Here is a 23,455-nt window from a genome sequence, read left to right as displayed (position 1 = left end):
AGTATTGTCTGCGCTGCCTTGGTTAATGTTCTAGTTTGTGTCGATGTACAGTCTAACTGTACGTCCAGAATTGTGTTAAAATCCCCTCCACATAACACCCGGGCAGTAGGGTATCTCGACAGTTTTTCAAAAACTGAGGAGTAAAAATCTGGTTGGTCAATATTCGGTACATACAAGTTCAAAAAAACTATTTCTTTATTTTAGAGCATACCATGTAGTAAAACGTACCTCCCTTCAGGGTCACACTCAGCCGCGTTACAAACAAACGGTAGCGTTTTGTGTATTAGTATTGCAGCCCCTCTCGCTCTGGTGGAGTAAGTTGTGAAGTATTGATGGGTACCCCAAGTCGCAATCAATTGTTCACCCTGTCGGGGGGCCTATGTGAGTTTCTTGGAGAAAGATTATCTTAGCATTTTGTCTATTAAGGTAAACCATGATCTTCCTTGTCTTAATCTTAGAGCCTAACCCCCTAACATTCCAACTTAGCACATTGATAATTTCTGTGCGAGACTTAGCCATTATCTATGGGGTATTTGCCAGAATTTGTATACCGATACTTCTGTGATATATGCCTAAATGTTTCTGTGCCTCGAACCAGTGTGCTTTTTTTGTTTACACCCTCATTTTCATAACAAAAACCAAACTTCCCCAAATGAGTCCCTCCCCCCTCCCTCACAGTCCCCCAAACTTCAACTGTGCTTTGGATTTCCCCCTCCACCCCTCCCAACATCGTCTTGAGTGTGATGCTGGAAATGCATCTGGGGGACAGGGCCTCTGAATCCTTGTCCTTTTTCTGTTTTTACCGTGTGTTCTGTCATGTTTTCTGCCCGGGAGTCCATGTGGGACTCCTGGCAGTGCAGCTCTCTCTTTTGGTTTGGTGAACAGACCCATGGGATACCCTTATGGCACCCATGGGTAGGGGTACAACCCTGTGCCCCTAGTATATGTTTTTGGGCACCTGTGGGTGGCCCACAGAGCAGGGTATGGGCTGGTGGCAGCTCCATGCTGAATTTGACAGGTGCACTGGGTGTCCTCCATTTTGGGATACCCAGGCCCTGCCATTGGGATCAGTTGATTCCTGATAGAAAACAAGATGGCCCCTGTGGCCTCTTGCTTTGTATTGCCTGTTATCTTGTTTTCCCAAAGTCCTGGGAAGCCCTGCCTCTGTCCCTTCCCCCTGACTGGCTGTTGGGTGGAAGTTCCATATATGGTGTTGTTGTGAAGGCCCAGCTAGACTGACTGGAGCCTTCCCAGTGACTATATGTTGTGGGTACCTCCTGTGGGTGGGACCTGGGTGAATGGAGTGTGTGACCAATATACACTCCTTGTTGTGGTTGTCTGGTTTCTGGCATGAGAGACAAAGACTGAGACAGCCCTGCCCGAAACTGGCCTGAATGCAGTGTGTAGTGTTGAATGGCTGGGTACTTGTCCCAATCCACATTCCTTGTTGTGAGTGTCTGAAAGGGAGGAGTGTGGCCTGAATGCACTGTGTGCCTGATTGGCTGACTGACTGCATGAATGCCCTTCTGTATGATTGGCTGCTGAGTGTGTTCCAGCAGTGTGGATGAGAGACAGAATAGTATATCTGGGGACCTCTCACCACTGGTAGTTGTTCAGGAATGATCAAAAGCGTTCAGAAGCGTTCCGGAGTTGAGTCTCCACTCTAAGAGTAACTGGAACTGCTGATCCTCGATGTCCAGCTGGAAGAAGAAGACTTGCTGTGGCATTTGCTTCGACTGATCCGAAGGCTGCCGAGATCGTCGAAGACTGACCCGAGAGAGGACCTGGTAAGGCGCCCTCTTCCCGTGCTCCGAGGGACCATCGAGCACCGCTCCATCTTCGCCGAAGCGCCCTGGAAGACAGACCCTCGAATGGCTGCCGACCCGAGACGGGACCGCTGAGGAGATCGAAGTGAAGCACCCGGACATCGACGCCGTCGAAGTCCATTGCCGTCGACCAGGGTTCGCAGGTTTGTGAAACCACTGGAGGCCCGTCGAAGTTGTGTTGCCCAGCCATGGGAACCACTTGACGCCGTGCCGCTGACGACCGGAGCCGTCCGCTCCTTTGCCTAAGAACATTCAATCGAAGGACTCTCTCGACCGCATCGTCGACCGCTTATCCTGCCGGAGAAAGTCGAGGCCGACCAACGCGCCGAGGAGAAACCTGCCGGTGGGTTTCCCGCCACCCGACGACCTCAAAGACTCGGACGACTCGACGCCCTTGCTGGGCTTCCGTCTCTACAATCTTTGCGGTCCAGAACTATTGTCATCGAGGTGCCCCGCACACCTCCGCCTTGCAGGACGCCGACGCCCCGACGCCGACGAGCACCGCTCGGACGAAGCTGCCGCCTCTTCGACATCGTTCTTCCTCGTTTGTCGACGGACGTTCGACGCCCCGTGCCTCCCGCTTGAAAGGGAAGGCATTCAAGAAGGGCCGTCGATTCCCCGTCGCCGAACAGCGAGTCCCTCGACGTTGTCGACGCCTCTTCGAGGAACTCGACTCCACCAGGTACATTGGGGGGGTAAAAACATTCTAGGAGGGAATAAGACTTGCAGAGTAATACATGGACTGGGCTTGTGCTATATCTTCCTTACAGGTTGCCCAGGTGGGGGGATCTCCACACAGAACTGTGCCTAGTGGTAGGGGTCAGTATTCTGCCTATTGCTCAACCATCTTATTTTCTCTCCTCTCTCTATTGCTGGTTTCACTCTATTGGTCTGTGTGATATTGTACAGTATTGTTCATGCACTTCAATGAGATCTAGGGTGGTACCACTTTAGAATTGTAAATATTTGTCATTGTAGATTTTGCCAGAGTACAAAGTGAGTTATCATGATAAATGTACATAACCTTAACTTTTGATTATATAAAGACTGTGTTCTAACCAATACAGAGTGTGGATATTCCTTTGTGGGGGCTTGGGGGATACACTGTACTTAAGAACAAGCCTGCATCACCTCCTGAGAAGCTAGGCCTTGATTGCTCGACCATTGCTACCGAATAGAGAATCTTGGCTGGGGTCTCCTGTGCCTCTCCTCCACCATATAAGGAGCGGAAGTACAGACACCCCCCACCGGTCGTTGAGACCCGTCTCTCTCACTGGTGGCAGCGGTGGGATGCTTATGGTTTTAAGAATCAGTGTATAACCGTGCCACTTACAAAGAATATCTGCACTTTATTAAATTAAGGTTTAGTTGTGTACAAGATAACTGCATTACAAACAATGGAGTCTATTGCAAATGGCAAATTGACTCGGATGAGCTTGGAGGCTCTCCAGAGTGCTTGTGAAGCCAGGGAGTTAGACTTTGTGGATAAGTCTAGGGCTGAGCTGATAGCTGCCCTGGTGGACTACCAGACGGATAGTGAAACTCTTGATGAGGGGGGGAATGCAACCAATGAGGACTCTGCCCCTGGGGTTTCTACTGAATCTGTTTCTGGGAATGCCGCCATTCCTGCTGCCTCTGTTCCAAACTCCAGCAATTCCTTAGAGCTTGAGTTATTAAGGATGAAATTGGCCTTTGAATACCGCAAGCTGGAAATAGATGCTGAGCTTAAGAAAGAGGAGTTGGCTCAACAAGTGGAGCTCAAGAATAGGGATCTTGAACTCAAGAGCCAGGACACTGAATGTCAGAGGATCCAGCTAGAGAAAGCTAGAGTGGAGACTTCAGCTAGATCCAGTGAGAGTGTCAGGTCCCCAGCCACCAAGTTTATGAAAGATTTGGTGGGTGTATTTGTGGAGGGTTCGGATATCCTCCAATGGATTGAAGCATTTGAAATGGCTTGTGAGATTCATGATGTGGATAAAAGAGATTGGGCGAAGTGTTTGTTAAGCAGAGTGCCTCAAACCGGGTATGACTGTATTCTGAAGCTGAGTGTGGAAGAAAGGGGTCAGTACGAGTGTATGAAGTCTGCTTTAATTGCCATGTTCGGCAAGACACCTACCCAATACCTCAGAAGGTTCAGGGATTTTAAGAAAAAGGAGAATATGTCTTGGGTTGACTGGGTGAGTGCTGCGCACATGAACATGATGGGGTGGATCGATGGATACAAGGTTAAGACTTTTGTTGAATTGTCCCACCTCTTGTTTTTTGAGCATTTCTCTGAAGCCTGTTCACCAGAGCTGCGTCAGTATGTGGCTGACCAGAACATTTTGGACCCCTTTAAGCTGGCTAGGTTGGCTGACAAGTGGGTCTCCCACCGGGTGTCCCCTAAGGACTCCAGTGGGAAGGACAAGGACAAAGAGAAGGGGGCCTCTCAGAAAGCTGAGGAGTCCCCCAAGCAGTCACAGTCGGGTAAACCAAAACCTTCCTCTCCTAAGACCCAAAAATCTAGTGGGGATAAGTCACCTGGGGGTGTGAATAAGAGTAGTGGTTCCAGTGCCGTACCCCGCACTCCTGGCGCTTGTTGGGACTGTGGGGCTCTGGATCACAAAAGGGGTGACCCCAAGTGTAAAGGTAAGGCACTTGGAGTACAGGCTGTCAGCCTGACCTACCCTTACCCCGTGTCTGAGGTGGAGGCCACTGTCCTCCCCTCCTCTGCCGGTATCACATTTGGTGCTCCGGTGGAGATTTCCTTAGTGTCCCTTGGGGCCTGGGACCAGTATGCGGAAGTACTGGCGACTATCCCACAGAACACCCGTAGATTTTTGAGAAGTGTCCTCTTGAATGGCCAGCCTTCTACTGGTTTGAGAGACACTGGGGCAAGCATGACAGTGGTGGACAGGACCCTGCTCAGGCCAGAGGACTATGAAGGTGCTCCTCTGCAAACCACCAGGTTAGCTGGTGGGCCTCCCAAATTATCACCTGTAGCCTTAGTCACACTCATGATTGGCGACAAGACAGCGAAGCTTCCTGTCCTGGTTCAGGACAATGTCCCTGCTAACATTTTGTTAGGGAATGATCTAGTAGAGTTGGGGTTGATCCCGGATGGTCTTCCCATGACTGCTGCTGCCGTCACTAGATCACAGGTGACACCGGGTCTGGCTGTGGGTCAGATACCCGAGCCAAAGGCGAGGCCTAAGGCAAGAAGGAGGAAGACCAAGAAGGCCACCTCTGTGGAGGGAGCGCCTTCTCTTCCTGCTGCACCCATTGGGATCCATGCTCCGGACGGGCTGGGTCCAGTGGAAAACCCGAACTCAACTCCTTTGGGAGAAGAGGCAGAAGACTCTCCTGTGGGAGAGGTTCTCAACCCGGAGGATCATCCCGACCTTCAATGCTTGTTAGCTGAAGGGGGACCCTCCCGGGCGGACTTCTGTAAGGGACAGAGAGAGTGCCACTCTCTCGAGGGACTGAGGAAACAGGCCCTGGCCCAGGCACAAGAAGAGGTGCCTAGGAACTTCCGGATTTATTGGGAGGGTGAGCTCCTTGTTAGTGAGCCCACTAAGCCTGAACCTGGTGCCCGCAAGAGGTTGGTGGTACCCCAGGTTTACAGGCCCTTCCTACTGCAGTTGGCGCATGAGGTGCCCTTGGCTGGTCATCTTGGGACCAAGAAGACTAAGCAGAGGCTCTCTGCCCATTTCTACTGGCCACGGATGGGAGTAGAGGTGGAGTCCCACTGCAGGACCTGCCCAACTTGTCAGTTGTCTGGCAAGACTGGAGGCAGTGTCATTGCCCCACTGCAGCCGTTGCCAGTGGTTGGCACCCCATTTGAGAGGGTTGGCATCGACATCGTCGGTCCCCTTGACCCTCCCACTTCAGGTGGACATCGGTTCATCCTGGTCTTGGTAGATCATGCCACCAGGTACCCTGAGGCGATACCCCTTCGGACTGTTACTGCCAAGGTGGTTGCCCGGGCTCTCCTGGACATTTTTACCCGTGTTGGATTGCCCAAGGAGGTTGTCTCTGACAGAGGATCCAACTTCATGTCTAGTTACATGAAAACCATGTGGAAAGAGTGCGGGGTAACCTACAAGTTCTCCACCTCTTACCACCCCCAGACCAATGGTCTGGTTGAGAGATTTAATAAAACTCTCAAGGGCATTCTAGGGGCTTTGGAAGAACCCCTAAGGAGGAAATGGGATCTCCTCCTGCCATGCCTGCTGTTTGCTTACAGAGAGGTACCTCAAGAGGGTGGTGGTTTCAGCCCCTTTGAGTTACTCTTTGGACATCCCGTGAGGGGGCCCCTCGCCTTGATCAGAGAAGGCTTGGAAGCCACCCCTCCAGGTCCCGCCAAGCAAGTGGGGGACTATGTGTTAGGCCTCAGATGGAGGATGACACAGATGATGGGCCAGGCAACAGCAAATCTCAAGGCCAGCCAGGAATTGAATAAGTACTGGCATGACCTTAAAGCCTCGCAAGTGGATTGGACTCCGGGACAGGAAATCCTTTTGATGGAGCCTACCAAGCCTAGAGCTTTGGCAGACAAGTGGACTGGACCCTTCAGGATCATCTCCAAGATGGGCGAAGTCAATTATCTGGTTGACATGGGAGCCTCTGGGGTAGCCCCTCAGATATTCCATGTCAACAGGCTCAAGCCTTTCCACCGGCGAGCAGAAGTCTCATGTCTCTTGCTAGCTTCTGGGCAAGAAGAGGATGAGAGTGAGCCCCTTCCTGATTTGCTGCATAGCAACCCTCAGGATGGCTCAGTGGAGGGAGTACATCTCTCTCCAGATTTGACAACAGAGCAACAGAGGGCCTGTAGGGCTTTGCTCCAACAGTACGCCTCTCTGTTTTCACTGAAGCCAGGTTTACACCGTGGTGTAAGCACGAAATTGACACTGGTGACAGTGTGCCTGTCAAAAGCAGGTGCTACCGTATGTCAGATACCGTTAAGAACCACATCCAGGCTGAGGTCGCCAAGATGTTGGATCTGGGTGTTATTGAACCCTCAACCAGTCCCTGGTCCAGTCCAGTGGTCCTTGTCCCCAAGGCAAGTGCCCAGGCGGGCACCAAGGATTGGGGGTTCTGTGTGGACTACCGAGGAGTCAATGCCGTCACCAAAACTGACGCGCACCCATTGCCCAGGGCTGATGAGCTCGTGGACACCATAGGTGCTGCCAAGTTTGTGAGCACCTTTGACCTCACTTCAGGCTATTGGCAAATAGCTCTGACGGACCATGCCAAGGAAAAGACGGCCTTCTCAACACCTGAGGGACTCTACCAGTTTAGAGTCATGCCTTTTGGGTTGAAGAATGCCCCTACCACCTTCCAGAGATTGGTCAACCATGCGCTCAGTGGGCTGGAAGCCTTTTGTGTGGCTTACTTAGACGACATTGCCGTCTACAGTTCCACCTGGGAAGAGCATTTGACACATCTGGATAAGGTGTTGCAGGCCTTAAAAAGGGCTAACCTCACTATCAAGGCCACCAAGTGCCAGATAGCTCACGGGAAAGTTACCTATCTTGGTCATGAGGTAGGAGGGGGTCAAATCCAACCTCTCTCCAGTAAAGTACAGGATGTCCAGAACTGGGAGACTCCCACTACTCAAACCCAGGTGAGAGCCTTTTTGGGCCTCACTGGGTACTATCGCAATTTCATGGCAGACTATGGAACCATAGCTGCACCTCTGACAGCTCTAACGTCACCCAAGCAGCCTAGGAAGGTTACTTGGACCGAAGACTGTCAGAGGGCCTTTGATGGCTTGAAAGAAAGTCTGTGTAGGGCACCTGTGTTGAGTGCGCCTGACTACAGCCGACCCTTTATCGTCCAGACGGATGCCTGCGACACCGGAATTGGAGCTGTCTTGTCCCAGTTAGATGACAAAGGGAGAGAACACCCTATCATATTCATCAGTAGACAACTCAAGGGTAGGGAACTTAGGTGGGCTACTGTTGAAAAGGAGTGTTTTAGTATAGTTTGGAGCCTTAGGCGTTTTAGGCCCTACCTTACGGGGTCTACCTTCAAGGTCCAAACAGATCATAAGCCCCTGAAGTGGCTTATGCAGATGAAGGGTGAGAACCCGAAATTGCTCAGGTGGTCCATTAGCCTGCAAGGGCTGGACTTCACCATAGAGCACAGACCAGGGAAGAGTCACCATAATGCAGATGGCCTTTCCAGAAGGTATGTTGACCGTCTGGATGAGGGTGTCTATCCCGTGGGAGATTAGACACCCTCCACCTCAGTCTGGGGGGGGCGACTGTGATGCTGGAAATGCATCTGGGGGACAGGGCCTCTGAATCCTTGTCCTTTTTCTGTTTTTACCGTGTGTTCTGTCATGTTTTCTGCCCAGGAGTCCATGTGGGACTCCTGGCAGTGCAGCTCTCTCTTTTGGTTTGGTGAACAGACCCATGGGATACCCTTATGGCACCCATGGGTAGGGGTACAACCCTGTGCCCCTAGTGTATGTTTTTGGGCACCTGTGGGTGGCCCACAGAGCAGGGTATGGGCTGGTGGCAGCTCCATGCTGAATTTGACAGGTGCTCTGGGTGTCCTCCATTTTGGGATACCCAGGCCCTGCCATTGGGATCAGTTGATTCCTGATAGAAAACAAGATGGCCCCTGTGGCCTCTTGCTTTCTATTGCCTGTTATCTTGTTTTCCCAAAGTCCTGGGAAGCCCTGCCTCTGTCCCTTCCCCCTGACTGGCTGTTGGGTGGAAGTTCCATATATGGTGTTGTTGTGAAGGCCCAGCTAGACTGACTGGAGCCTTCCCAGTGACTATATGTTGTGGGTACCTCCTGTGGGTGGGTCCTGGGTGAATGGAGTGTGTGACCAATATACACTCCTTGTTGTGGTTGTCTGGTTTCTGGCATGAGAGACAAAGACTAAGACAGCCCTGCCCGAAACTGGCCTGAATGCAGTGTGTAGTGTTGAATGGCTGGGTACTTGTCCCAATCCACATTCCTTGTTGTGAGTGTCTGAAAGGGAGGAGTGTGGCCTGAATGCACTGTGTGCCTGATTGGCTGTCTGACTGCATGAATGCCCTTCTGTATGATTGGCTGCTGAGTGTGTGCCAGCAGTGTGGATGAGAGGCAGAATAGTATATCTGGGGACCTCTCACCACTGGTAGTTGTTCAGGAACGATCAAAAGCGTTCAGAAGCATTCCGGAGTTGAGTCTACACTCTAAGAGTAACTGGAACTGCTGATCCTCGACGTCCAGCTGGAAGAAGAAGACTTGCTGTGGCATTTGCTTCGACTGATCCGAAGGCTGCCGAGATCGTCGAAGACTGACCCGAGAGAGCACCTGGTAAGGTGCCCTCTTCCCGTGCTCCGAGGGACCATCGAGCACCGCTCCATCTTCGCCGAAGCGCCCTGGAAGACAGACCCTCGAAAGGCTGCCAACCCGAGACGGGACCGCTGAGGAGATCGAAGTGAAGCACCCGGACATCGACGCCGTCGAAGTCCATTGCCGTCGACCAGGGTTCGCAGGTTTGTGAAACCACTGGAGGCCCGTCGAAGTTGTGTTGCCCAGCCGTGGGAACCACTTGACGCCGTGCCGCCGACGACCGGAGCCGTCCGCTCCTTTGCCTAAGAACATTCAATCAAAGGACTCTCTCGACCGCATCGTCGACCGCTTATCCTGCCGGAGAAAGTCGAGGCCGACAACGCGCCGAGGAGAAACCTGCCGGTGGGTTTCCCGCCACCCGACGACCTCAAAGACTCGGACGACTCGACGCCCTTGCTGGGCTTCCGTCTCTACAATCTTTGCGGTCCAGAACTATTGTCATCGAGGTGCCCCGCACACCTCCGCCTTGCAGGACGCCGACGCCCCGACGCCGACGAGCACCGCTCGGACGAAGCTGCCGCCTCTTCGACATCGTTCTTCCTCGTTTGTCGACGGACGTTCGACGCCCCGTGCCTCCCGCTTGAAAGGGAAAGCATTCAAGAAGGGCCGTCGATTCGCCGTCGCCGAACAGCGAGTCCCTCGACGTTGTCGACGCCTCTTCGAGGAACTCGACTCCACCAGGTACATTGGGGGGGTAAAAACATTCTAGGAGGGAATAAGACTTGCAGAGTAATACATGGACTGGGCTTGTGCTATATCTTCCTTACAGGTTGCCCAGGTGGGGGGATCTCCACACAGAACTGTGCCTAGTGGTAGGGGTCAGTATTCTGCCTATTGCTCAACCATCTTATTTTCTCTCCTCTCTCTATTGCTGGTTTCACTCTATTGGTCTGTGTGACATTGTTACAGTATTGTTCATGCACTTCAATGAGATCTAGGGTGGTACCACTTTAGAATTGTAAATATTTGTCATTGTAGATTTTGCCAGAGTACAAAGTGAGTTATCATGATAAATGTACATAACCTTAACTTTTGATTATATAAAGACTGTGTTCTAACCAATACAGAGTGTGGATATTCCTTTGTGGGGGCTTGGGGGATACACTGTACTTAAGAACCAGCCTGCATCACCTCCTGAGAAGCTAGGCCTTGATTGCTCGACCATTGCTACCGAATAGAGAATCTTGGCTGGGGTCTCCTGTGCCTCTCCTCCACCATATAAGGAGCGGAAGTACAGACACCCCCCACCGGTCGTTGAGACCCGTCTCTCACATTGAGCACCTGCTAAAGGGGAGGCTGCGGCGTTTCCTGTGCCCAAGCCAGCATTCATAATGCATGTTACCTCCGGTCCAGTCTTGTTACTCTCCTTTATTATAGCCTCTTTGGATTAACATTTGCATTGTGATTTTAAACATTTCTTGACATCTCTAGTGTGAGGCTCCCCTCGGGAAGCATGTATCTTTGCCAATCGTATTTTCCTCTTGAACGTAATGTACGTGATCTTGTCTCTGGATTCTTTCGATAGCCTTACTCTTATTTCAGGATTGTCCTTTATTCGGGGGTATGTGTGTCTCTATGAAGGTCGTGGCTTCTTCAGGGAATGTGAAAAAATATGATTTGTTTTGATGCTGGATCTTAAGTCTGGCGGGGTAGAGCATTGCATATTGTACTTGTCGATCTCGTAACATTTTTTTGATTCCTGAGAAAAGTTTTCTTTCTTGTTGGACTGCTAATGTGAAGTCTGGAAAGATGCGTATTGTGTTGGTTTCCCATTTTAGCTCTTGTTTTTCTCTCGCTGTTTTTAGGATCAGGTCTCTGTCTCTGTAATTAAGTATGCGTGCTATAATGGGTCTGGGGTATGCTCCGGGTTTCGGTTTCTGGGCTAATGACCTGTGCGCCCTTTCCACCATGAACACAGGTGACCATTCCGGTTCTCCCAACACTGTTCGCAACAGATCTTCCACCGCTTTTTCCATTGTTCCTTTAATTGCCCCCTCCGGAACACCGATTAAACGGACATTATTTCTCCGTGATCTCGCTTCTAAGTCCTCACACTTAGATTTCACTGTTGCTAGCTCTATGGCTATTGTGGATACCGTTTTCTTTAGTGTTTCCATGCTGTCCTCCACCCCTGATATTCTGGTTTCTGCTTCTGTCGTTCGGGCTGTTGTTTTGTCGAGCTGTGTTTTAATATTAGCAACACTTGCCATAATTCCGTCCAGCTTGTCTGTGAGCGCCGCAAATCCCTGCTGCATAGCCTGGAAAACCGATTGAGGGTCCATCATGGAGGCTGGGGGTGTCTGCTCAACCTGTGTTAGCATTTCAACTTTTCCTTCAGGCTCGGTGCCTTTCTGCATTGTGGTTGTGTACTTCTCGATAGTTCCTTTGTTCTTTTTAGGGCCAAAGTTTTTGGGCATCGTTACTGGTCTGAGAATTATGTCTGTGGCCTATAATGCAGGGGTACGTATGCAGTGAGCTCGTTGTGGGCCTCCGCTTTATCCTGTGCTACTATTTCGGTCTAGTGTGGGGCTGATTGGTTTCTCAGTGCCAGTGTGAGTTAGGTTGACCGGGTGATTTTGTACCACTATGGTCCAGTGTGGGTATCCACGCCGACCCCGCCGCGGCTTCGCTCTATGTTGCTCCCAGCCCTCTCACCGGGGTCTCCAGGAGGCGATCTTGTTATAGCCCAATGTAAATCGGGGGACGTGGCCCAGGGCAGCGCTGTTGGATGGAGGATAGCAGTGTTTGCAGACCCGCTCTTAAACACTAAATGCAGGAGGCGGGAGGAGCCCACCCTGCTCTATCCCGCACCCGCCCCCACACACCGGGCTTCAAAGTGTGCGCGGACAGAGCCGTGACATGCCCGTTTGGGCAGATTGTTCACTCGTCCCCCTGTCACTTCAAGGGAGCCGCAGCACTGCCCGGGAGTCAACCGGGGGCCGCGGGGACATGCGCCGACAGTGTGCACGGCCTACCTCCACCGCGGCGGGCCGGGCGGTGTGGGGGGATTCCTACTCCCAGTGAGTCGCTGCAGCAGTGTCGTTGTTGGGGGCCAGCGGGCGCTCGACGAGGAGCGGAGCGCCCGCAACACTCCCCTCTGTGCCAGCAAGTATGTGCCTGTCTTCCGCCGCTCACGCTCCAGTGATTCCAGCGCCGGGCTCCTCCTCTCAGTCTCCGGCTTGTGCGCCTCGCTGCGCTCCAGTAGCAATCAGGTCCAGAACTCGTTACCCGCTGCACCTTTTTGGCCCAAACTTCATACGGGCTATCTCGAGTCGTTGTTGCACGTGTCACATAAAAATCGTGCCGAACCGGAGTGGGTAAGTGTTCAATTCAGGCTATGCGGCCCAGGTCACAGCCGGAGCTCACACGGAAGCCGCCATTTCTTTCCGTGCGCAACAGCGCCCCCATGGATTGCGTTTTTAAAGATGGCCACCGGCCAATTTCCCGTTCCGACGAAATGACGTTATTTCCGGGTATTACAAGCCAGGTATTGGCATGCTGGTATTACCGGGTCGGTATTTAGGGGTTCCTCCTAGGTGGTGCCGGTATCGGCGGGCCCCGTGATGCTACTATCAGGAGGCGGAGGGCCTTTTGCTGCATGACGGTATGGCCATTACCGGCATGGGGGCTCGCGCGCGCTCGTGAACTCGTAATACCATCTATTAGCAGCATCATGCGAGCACGGACCCGCTCTTACCTCCATGCTGGTAATGACCCCATTTTTACCGCACTACTCGTAATGAGGTCCACAGTCTCAGACATCATGCACGTCACTCACATGCCCACAGCACAGCCTGTCCACATCTGTCAGATGCAAGCTCCTGCTCCATACCATACACACACACACTGCATGTGCCCAACAACAAAACATGGATGCGCCATCCACTAATCGACACACAAATGTCAGTATACAACGTCAGATGCAACAAATGTTTCCCATTGACATGAGTCAGCAATCAGTTGAGACTCACAACACACACAAGATTCAAACAAGATGTGGCATCTGCAAACATGCATGACACACATACGCTGTAGAGCATCATACCACATGGGTACTCACCAGCGGCATCCAGATGACTTTTCCAGGCCAAGTACTGATAGTGGAGGTCCGGATAGAACCTCTCAAGTACTAGCAGCTGTGTTCAGTAGAAGCGGTGGCAGCTAGCAAAATACACCTCCATGGTGGATTCCGTTTCGCGGGCTGCCAACACCTTGGCATGGCTACGGGTCTTAAGATCATCCCAATGTTTTCGGACCCGGAACCTGGTGGGGACTGCCACCTCCTGCGAATTGATGAGAGCCGTGTTGTCGTCCCAGATCCTCAGCCTTTGTGTCGGAGCCCAGCTGCGTAGCTGGGTTCAAGAGGGCATCAAAGGCAGCCAGGCCCCAATCAACCATGATGCCAACTTCGATGTTGGTGAAGTTTGCCACCCTCTGCCTTAACGTGGGGGTGCTGCCCTCCCCAGATGACGTGTATTGGGCAGACATGGCACACCCAAGGCAGATATGGGCTTCCTGGGTCCTGGGTAGGTGTTGTGGAGCTACGGTGGTGTTGGCAGAGGTAGAAATCCCGGGAAGTACAGTGAAGGTGGTGGCAGGGCCAACACAGGATTCCAGGCAAAAGTGGGGCAGCTTGTACAAGAAGACAGTGCAGGTTGCAGGCAGGCACACACTCCCGAGCAGGCAGCAGTGCTATAGGAGTAAATGAGGCTAATTCTGGCCAGGGGAGGTAAAATGAGTAGCAGTGTGAGCAGGAGGACTTGTGGTGTGTGTCTCGCATCCGCAGCAGCCGATAGGAGAGTAAAGCCCTTAACGCGTGAGTTACATCTTTTGTGCTCGTATGAGCGTGTGATCTCTTGACAGAGGACCGTCCCTCAACAAGCCCACATTAACACGTGTTATTCCTCATTCTGCATGTTCTGCCCCTCTATTTTGGTTGCTGCATAGGCCCGGCCCACACTTTGCTTAGAGTCACACGCAAGGCTTACCTCCACTCGCAGTGATGTGCCGGGCTTGCGTGGAATCCTCGCAAGTCCCCGGTAAGCCCTGAACATTCGTTTTCCCAGCAAATAATTCCATGAATCATGCTTTTGTGTGGAAACAATTCTCGCCGCACAAAAGCATAATGTCTTGAAGAGTTTCAGGACTTAAACTTGGAATTTGGCACAGATGCGAAATATCCAGCATTTCAAAATAAAGCATACTTTACCATTACCGGGGAACTCATAATGAAGCTCAAAGAAGAGCTCAAGCCTTGAAGACCGAGTTGCTCTTACATTTTTCTCATGTTTTGGAGGAAATGTGTTGTAATAACACATGATAGTCGAGTTGCTCTTACATTTTTCTCATGTTTTGGAGGAAATGTGTTGTAATAACACATGATAGTCGAGTTGCTCTTACATTTTTCTCATGTTTTGGAGGAAATGTGTTTTAATAACACATGATAGTCAGTTTCTCCATGTATTACACATACCCACTCGCAGTCACGCATGAGGAATCAGGCCCACATTGGTTTGTATGCAGTGAATTGATTGTTGGTAGCCTCCTTTGCTTTATCTTGGTGGGATGCTGGAATTGTAATGTGCCCATTGTGTGTATTTTCTAAAGAAACATTGTTGCATTTTATGCTAATCTGTGGGTCAAATTCTCGTCTAAGACGTTTATACTTGAGGCCAATTCAGAAGGACTCTGGCATTCACCATGAAGTCCCTGCCTTGATGTTTTTAAGTCAGTGCTTGCTTCCAAATGCTATCTTTGCAACTGCACGATAAATGTACAGAGCGTGCTTGCAGAGGAATAGAGCCCTAAAACAAGGTGACATTACATCTGTGCCCAGTGGTTAACTGGGCAAAGATGTGAGCTTGGTATTAGTTGTTTTTTTTCCCCTAGGAAATGTATTGTATTATGTATTGGTTGTTATTATTTTATTTGCTTAAGTTCTATACTATTTATGATTATATGAACTATTCCCTTATATTCGGCATATGCATTTTAGCTTCCATATTAATTTGTATTTTGCATTTGTTGTTATGCTTGAAGGTTTACACCGAATAGAAGCTATATGACTGACTGATTGTTGGGGGCAGGAAGGGTTCTAATCAACATCTGAAGTGTATTCAGATCTCCTCTGTCTGAGTACACGCACAGTACACACTCACCAAGGGGGTGACTTACCTACAGCTGAACAGTGAGGGAGTGGGTGTTTGCTGAGGGGGTAGGGTTTAAGGACGCATGCACAGAAAGAACACCCGCCATGGGAAGCTGCAGAAAGCATGGGGCTGAAACCTCCCCATTTAAAACACAAACTAGGAACTGTGGTGGGGATGAGGGGAACAAGCGGGCCTCTGTGAAAAAGGTAGAAATCCAATATCAAGATCTGTACTTACAATATAGGTAGATAACCCTTTCCCTTCTCAATCATAAACTAGATAGAAACAAAGAATTGAGAAAGAACTTTACCCCAGTAACCTCCTGCACTTTCCAGAGAGGGAATGGTTTTGTAACATGTGGCTAATAATCCAACAGACTACCTGGGCACAGGTGACTGAGATCACATTGTACTCTTTTTCAACCCATACGTTTTATGTTACATGCTTGAATAGCACCATTCTGGAATTCTCCCTTGCCCTGGTCCTCTGCATGCACCTCCTACTGGGGGATATGGGACAATACCACTGAAAATTAGAAAAACATGAACAATTGCCCAAATCTGGTTCCACCAAGCCCCTTAATTCCCCTGATCCGACCTCTGTTGGTCCCATATGCTAAGGTGTATTTTCCATGTGTGCTGAAAGATCAGGTAGCAACCCAAGGTATGAGGAACACATCTAGATTATTCAACATTGGTACCCGTCGGTGGCATGGCTACGGCATCCCAGCCAATGAGGAGAGTCAGAACGGGAGCTTTACCAGATGGTAAAGCCCCCGCGCTGAGCCACTTCTGAGCTGGAGGCCGTCATCTTCCCCCGCCGGATAATCAGGTAAGTGCTCCCCTGCGCCCTTTCGTCCCCATCCCTCACTCCCTTTTCCCACATATTTAGCCCCCCCTCATACCTCCACCCTACTTACCTTGCACTACTGTCCATTACTGGTTCTGGGAACAGAAGTGTTTCTGGCGCGTCCCTGAAGCATGACTAGCTGCCATTGAAAGGGAGAAGACACTACGAGTAGTTCCCTTCTCCCTGAAGCATGACTAGCTTCCATTGAAAGGGAGAAGACACTACGAGTAGTTCCCTTCTCCCTGAAGCATGAATAGCTGCCATTGAAAGGGAGAAGACACTACGAGTAGTTCCCTTCTCCCTGATCTATGATGGCAGCAATTTTATTTTGTAGGTTTTTTTTAAAGTTGGGAAACAGTGAACACGTTGTTTCTCAAAGACACTATTAGTACGCAGGTACAACATGGCAGAGTACAAATAGCAATATTACCCTCGCAAAGGGTATTAATGGGACAGGTAATGCCCCAGGCTATCGTTAAAGCCCTCACTTTGCTTAGGCTTCTAACTGGCACAGGGCATTACCTGGCCTGGTAATACCACCCCTCTCCTGCTTGGGTAATATTGCTTAAGTAATATCTATCAATCAAGGGAAACATCCATCCTTTTTCAGTTCCTAGAACAGTATTGTGTGTTAGCTTTGTCTATTTGTTCACGAATTCATATAGACTACCAATTCTGACTAATGCGTTTTGGGTTATCATTTTGGGACCTAGCAGAAATATTTGCTGTTTTATCAAACGATACGAAGTCGGGTCACAAACTGTTTTTTGAATAGTGATCGAAAAGAGATTTGGGGCCTAGTATTCCTTTGGATCTATTGACTGGCGATAACTTGGCTTCTGGCATTTCGGTGGCTTCTGAACACTGTATAAAAGAAGCCGTTCCCTAGGGCGTATTCCTTACAAAAAATCATAGGGTATATCTCGTCGGATCTACGTGAAATTTCGGAGGCGGTATAACCCGCAACGGAAATGTCTGCATAGGAAATGTACGCACTACAAAATGTTTGTACATTTCCCATGCGAGCATGCATTTTAAAACCCTACAAACTTACACCCCCGCCCACACCCACAACACACCCACAACACACCCCCACCCACAACATACCCCTACCCACACCCTACTTACCTTTGAAGACGTGCTTTGTCCCTGCAGCGCCAGTTCCCTTTCACTTCCGTGATCGGGAACCGGCACCGCAGGGACCTTTTCTTTTTTTTCGAGCAGCTGCAGGGGTTTCCCCCCCAACCCCCGCACACTATACAGTGCAGTATAGTGAGCGGGGTGTTGCAGGGGACACACCCGCAGCCTCCATTATTTTTATTTTATTTTTAAAATGTTCTCGGGTGTGCTATTGGGGTGTCCCCCACAATCCCCGCTCACTATACTGTACACTGCAGTGAGGGGGAGTGTTGCGGGATACACCCCCGCAACCCCCAGCCTTTTTTTACATTTTCTGTCGGGAGAGCTGCAGGGGTGTCCCCGCAACCCCTGCTCACTAGCTCTGCAGTCTAGTGAGCTGGTGATGCGCTAGACACCCCCCAACTCCCCGCAGCCTTTTAAAACATTTTTTCCAGACTTACCCCTCCAAAAGACCTAAACACATACCACGAAAAGTTCAAACTTTTGGTAGTTACAACTTTTCGTGTGTGTGTTTTAAGTGTTTTGGTGAGGTCGTTCATTTCAGGTTAGGTAATTTCGTCCTAACCCATCTGGTCAACCTATTATCTTGGTCTGTTACGGCCCCTGCCCGTACTTTGTTTCGGTCGATGAGGTTATCATTCAACCTGCTTGCTCTGGATTTCGATTCCTTGATGGATTGAAATAACATATCCAATTTCTCTACAAGCTCTTTTAGAGTTGTGTTCAATGCAGAGTCCACTTAGGCCAAGTGTCTCAATGCATCTATTTAAGTATTTGGTGGTGAATCTAGAGGGAAGTTTGTGAGTGCCTGAAAGTGTAAGGAAGGTGATATCAACAATCAGCACCTCATATTTTCCGCCATGTCCACCAGCTAGCTCCCCACACAATTCAAGGATTATCCCTGCTCCCTAAGGTCTTTTGAAAATTGCCTGACCTCTTTCACCGTGGGCATCCTCCCCCACCTTCCCAAGTGGATTCAACCACAGCCAGACCACAGAGGGCATTCATTTTCTGTCAGAGCGTATCATGGCCTGCACTGGTGAGGTCACCCTGCCATTTCCCGAACCAAAAACACAATATGCCAATGTGAGTCAGTTAGTTTGTTCAAGGTTTGCCACTTGTTTAGCCCATGTGGGCCAGTTTGATGAGTTTCTTCACTATGCATCTAGTAGTTTTGACCAGTATTACTGAATATTCTTTAAAATGCACAATTTGCATCACATTTGATCAAAAACCTCTCCCTTGTGTATTACTCAAACAGTCTGTCACAAAAGGAATGAATTGCAATTTGCAACTGTGTGCCACTTTTTCATTGAGGCGCGAGACCTTTTTATGCCTCAGTCCGACCACGCCAAGAGACCCCGCCAAGAGATATAAACACACAATGGTATATGCCAACTTCAATACGAAACCAAAATGACTTCCAGCAGAGGAAAGCAGATCAGTATTACATCAGACTATAGAACATCCCACGAGTGAGCTCCCAGCATAGTGCTAGAACTACACGAGAAATCTCACCAGGAGAGATACAAGGACATCGAAGTCAGTTGATTTTGGTGGGACATGGAGGGGTGAAGTGGGAGGAGAGTTTGTGGGACAGAATGCTGCATGTCTCATCGGCATATAAATAGTGGCGGTAGCAAGTGAGCAGTGCTGGCCTTAGCGGCGGTAGCAAAACAAAAATGCACCGTAATAAAATTGCAGTTCGACCCTGCTCTGAGATCAAAGCTTCTGAGCAGATCAGGCTCATGCCCACTCGCTCCCTTACCTCCAACTCGACCCGCACCAGCAAACATTGTGGCTGGATTTCTTTCTAGCCACGGTTCTGTAGGGTACCCAGTCATTTTACCAAAAATAAAACAGAGTGGTAAGTTTCACCAGAAGCCAAAATACTGAAAATGTTAAATATATATATTACCTAAAGATTACCCAACGCACTCAGAGCTGAGACCTCCCTCTCAGCATTCTGCAAAGGGCTAAAAACCACACTCTTCAATGAACACAGCCATCTCCCCCCACATGCCCTCCCCCCTTCTGCACGGTTCTTGTTACTAGGTTTGTATTATGTACTGTCATGTAACTATGTTTATGCAACCAATAACGATTGTCTTTACTGTCATGTAACTATCAAATCTCAGCACCTTCAAACGCTAGCAAAGACTAGTGCACCACCATTCAAAACGCACTCTCATCCAAAATCCTCCTACTACAAAACAAAATCGATAGTAAAAAAACACACCTAGCTGACAAAACTCCACCCACCATATCAACGACCATCTCAAACGCCACTACTGGTCCCCCATTCCAATTCTCACCAGTGACTAACAAAGAAGTTTTCGACACTATAATGAAACTCAAAGCCTCCAACTGCAAGGAAGACCAATTCCCATCCCATCTAGTGAAACTATGCGCCCCCACTCTCACACCTATCATCACTGAATTCATTAACGCCTCCTTCCTCACAAACACAGTCCCCACCAGCATCAAAAAAGCTTGGGTGACACCACTTCTAAAAAAACCTTCCCTGGATCCAACAATACCCACTATCTACCGACCCATTACAACGGTCCCATTTCTCCTAAAAATAATAGACAAAATAGCCTACTGCCAAATTCAGAACCACCTGGAACAACATCACCTACTAGGAGACCGCCAGTCAGGTTTCCGTCCCAACCATAGCACAGAGACATCCCTCCTTGATCTGAAGATCCAAATGGATGGCACCAGAGAAGCAGGTAAACTCTGCCTTTTGATGCTCTTGGACCTCTCAGCGGCCTTCGATCTGGTTGACCACGACAAACTCTGTAACACTCTAGCAAACAACTTCAACCTAGCTCAGAACGCTACCAACTGGATCAAATCCTTCTTGGCTGACAGAACTTCCAGAGTATCCATCGGCAAAGAATCAGCAGACCCAGTGTCTGTCCCTGCAGGTGTACCGCAAGGCTCCTGCCTATCCCCCACTCTGTATAATGCCTACACCAAGCTATTATTTGCAGCCTTGGATGCTCTGGGTGTCATCTATATTAACTTCGCCGATGACACCCAAATCCTCATTCCTCTCACAGGCAACCATGAACAAGACTCCCTCCTGGTTAACCAAATCTACTCACTCATCCAAAACTGGATGGCTAACAACAGCCTCTGTCTCAACGACGACAAAACCGAGCTCCTCATACTAGGCTCCTCCAGCAAAATCAACACCCTTGAGCCCGCCTTTAAATCATTCACCATCGATGGAACCATAATCCCTGTTCTTAAACAAGTCAAGACCCTCGGCGTGTACTTAGATGCCACACTTTCCATGTCTAAACAAGTAAACACATTAGCCTCATCCACTTCCTACACCTCTAAACTCATCTCCCTCAGCCGTAAATTCCTCTCTACCAACAACTGTGTTACTCTAGCCAGAGCACTCATACTGTCTAAGCTAGACTATTGTAATATCCTATTCCTTGGCACCTCCAAAGCCAACATAGCCAAACTTCAACTCATGCAAAACAAAGCCCTCAGAGCAGCTCTAGGCATCAAAAAATCTGAACAGATATCCAACACCAGAAGAGACCACCACTGGCTCCCCATACAAGCCAGAATTCCATTTAAAACCCTGACCATCACCCACAAATGCAGGGCTAACAAAGCGCCCAAATACCTCAACAACACAGTCATGATGAAGCCCCAGACCAGACTCCTCAGGTCCAACAAAAACGCCTTCCTTGAAACCCCCAGATACAAAAGAGAGAAAGCAGGGGGCAGCAGCTTCAAAACACTGGCCCCCAGACATTGGAATGCGCTACCTACCCACATTATGAATGAAACCTCATTCCCCAAATTCAAAATCCTTTTGAAGACTTGGCTCTTCAACAAGTTCTAACTGAACCAGTGCACTAATCCCCTCCAATCAACTATTTTACCTGACTGCTTTGTATATTAGTGTATATTATTGATTCCTATTATTGTACATTTTTGATTGTTATACTTTTACACCTCTATGTTTATTCTAAGATTGCATTATCCCATTGTCTGTAACTACTCCGTGATACCTCCGGGTCTGGGCGTATAACAAATGTAATAAAATAAATAAAATAAAATAAAATATGTATGTTTTTTAAACCGAAAACGATTGTCTGTAACAGTGCCACGATGCCTACGGCTGCTGTGCGCTTTATAACTGCTAATAAATAAAAAAAGAAACATTTCTTTATCATTAAAAAATTATCCCTGGAAGGACATTGGACCCAAAAAGGATTAGCCATCTGGAAATCTCTGGGTTGAGAGAGCAATTGCTGAGCTGTATTTTGGCTTGAATTGAGATCAAGCGGCTTGACCTCAATTTCTCCTTCCTAGGTCATGTCACCCAAACCAGCTTAGCATGAGTTGAACTGAAGACAAATGGGCAGCCGTACGTGGGAGGATCTCTCCAACTGACTCTCACGACTACTGTCTAGTAACCATATATTCCGAAACAGCAGCACAAAGGACGATCGCTCCCAAGATTCCAAAGACATCCTTTTCCACGATCTTGGATCTACATGCCATTATTGCTGGATATCCCAATGTACATTCTCCCAGGCACGGTTAGAAGCTATGAACCATCTTCTGATGTTCCTGCACACTGAGCTTAACTGCGTAGGAGTGGAGGGTGGGGCCCCGTCCTGTTATGATCCCATGGTCTAGCTACCTTTGGGGGCCTCCTACTAGAGATTGTCAATTAAGTGCAACATTCGAAATCAGGGTATGTGCCCAAAACCATACCCAAACATTCCCATCACGCCCGGAAATGGACTGTAGCATACGCCGCTACATGTGCCCATATATAGCAGGATAATGTTTATGATACCCTGGCACGTCACCTGACTCCACAGTACTCCCTGCATCGGCAGCAACTTCTGGCACAGCCAGTGTTGTACACATGCCAGAAGGCTATTGCTCCCACCTGCTAGTAAAGCTTAGGCAGCAGCCCCCTCCAATTCACAGGTGTCTTACCCAAATGCCAATTGAGCAGAGGACAATTTACTCGGGCAGGGTGGTGGTGCCAATTCCTTCCTCTGGTGTTGACGCTGCGGTTCTTTGGCAGCTCGATGCATGGGTCTGGAGCCGTAGGACAGTGAGATGTAAGATGGATGCCGGTCAAACAACCCATAACATACTCATGCATGACTATGGCCTTAACCCACGACCATATATATATGGTGATATTATTGGTGGCGATAATATTACCTGATACCGAAAATGTATCGGTGGCTTCCTTACGGTGAGTCTGATAGTTGGTAAGTTGAGTGTTAGTTGATGTGATGTCGCTTCTCGGGATGATGACTGCGAGCAACATGGCCAGGGATGAGCGTTCGCTCTCAGTATAATCCCATTGCTCTAATATACTGTTCCCTTGAAGAGCCACCTCCTTCCTACTCTGATGAACGCCAGGGGCCGGATTAAAGAAACTTTGCTCCGGTGAAAGCGCAAAATTGCACAGTATTAGCACTAGTGCCAAAAACATTGGGGAAATGTTAAAAAACCTTTGCACTATGGCAAGTGCAATTTTGTACAGTATTAGCAAATGCCAAACACTTCCCTAGTAAAAAAACACAGATACTTTCAATGCATTTGTGCATCAGTGCAAAGTTTGCCCTACTGCTAATACCATTCCGTATTAGCACTAGGGCACATTTTGACCTGGTGCCAAATGTTCATTGAAAGAATAGTTTTATTTTTGCCCAAGGGAAAACTTTGCACTAGTTCTAATATCATGCAAACTGTACTATGGTGCAAATGTTTCCTAATACGTCCTTATGTTTCTTTCGCGAGGGAAAACTTTGCACTAGTGCTAATCCCATGCAACACTGCACTTGCGACTGCTACAAATGTCTGTAACCTGACCCCAGGAGAGCAGCAACTATCTTTCTCTTTCACTAACTCAACCTTGCACGGTTTCTTCCATTGTTACTGGGTATCTGCTCTGCAGAGCCAAGAAGCAGTTTAGTGGGCGCTGTTACTTTTGCCCAGTATAAATTCCAAAAGCCAATCTGTGATCATGGGCGTAATTTGGGTAGCAAGGGGTATCAGCTGTTCTCCCTTGGTAGCCCTGACCCTGGTGTTACAGCACCTGGGTCAGAGGCCACAGAAAAAGTGCCAAAAAGTAAATCCAACGTGTCTCTC

The sequence above is a fragment of the Ambystoma mexicanum genome, chromosome 11 (genome assembly GCF_040938575.1).
Source record: "Ambystoma mexicanum isolate Mex_15411 chromosome 11, UKY_AmexF1_1, whole genome shotgun sequence".
Classification (NCBI taxonomy): Eukaryota; Metazoa; Chordata; class Amphibia; order Caudata; family Ambystomatidae; genus Ambystoma; species Ambystoma mexicanum.
This window is presented reverse-complemented; position numbering follows the sequence as displayed.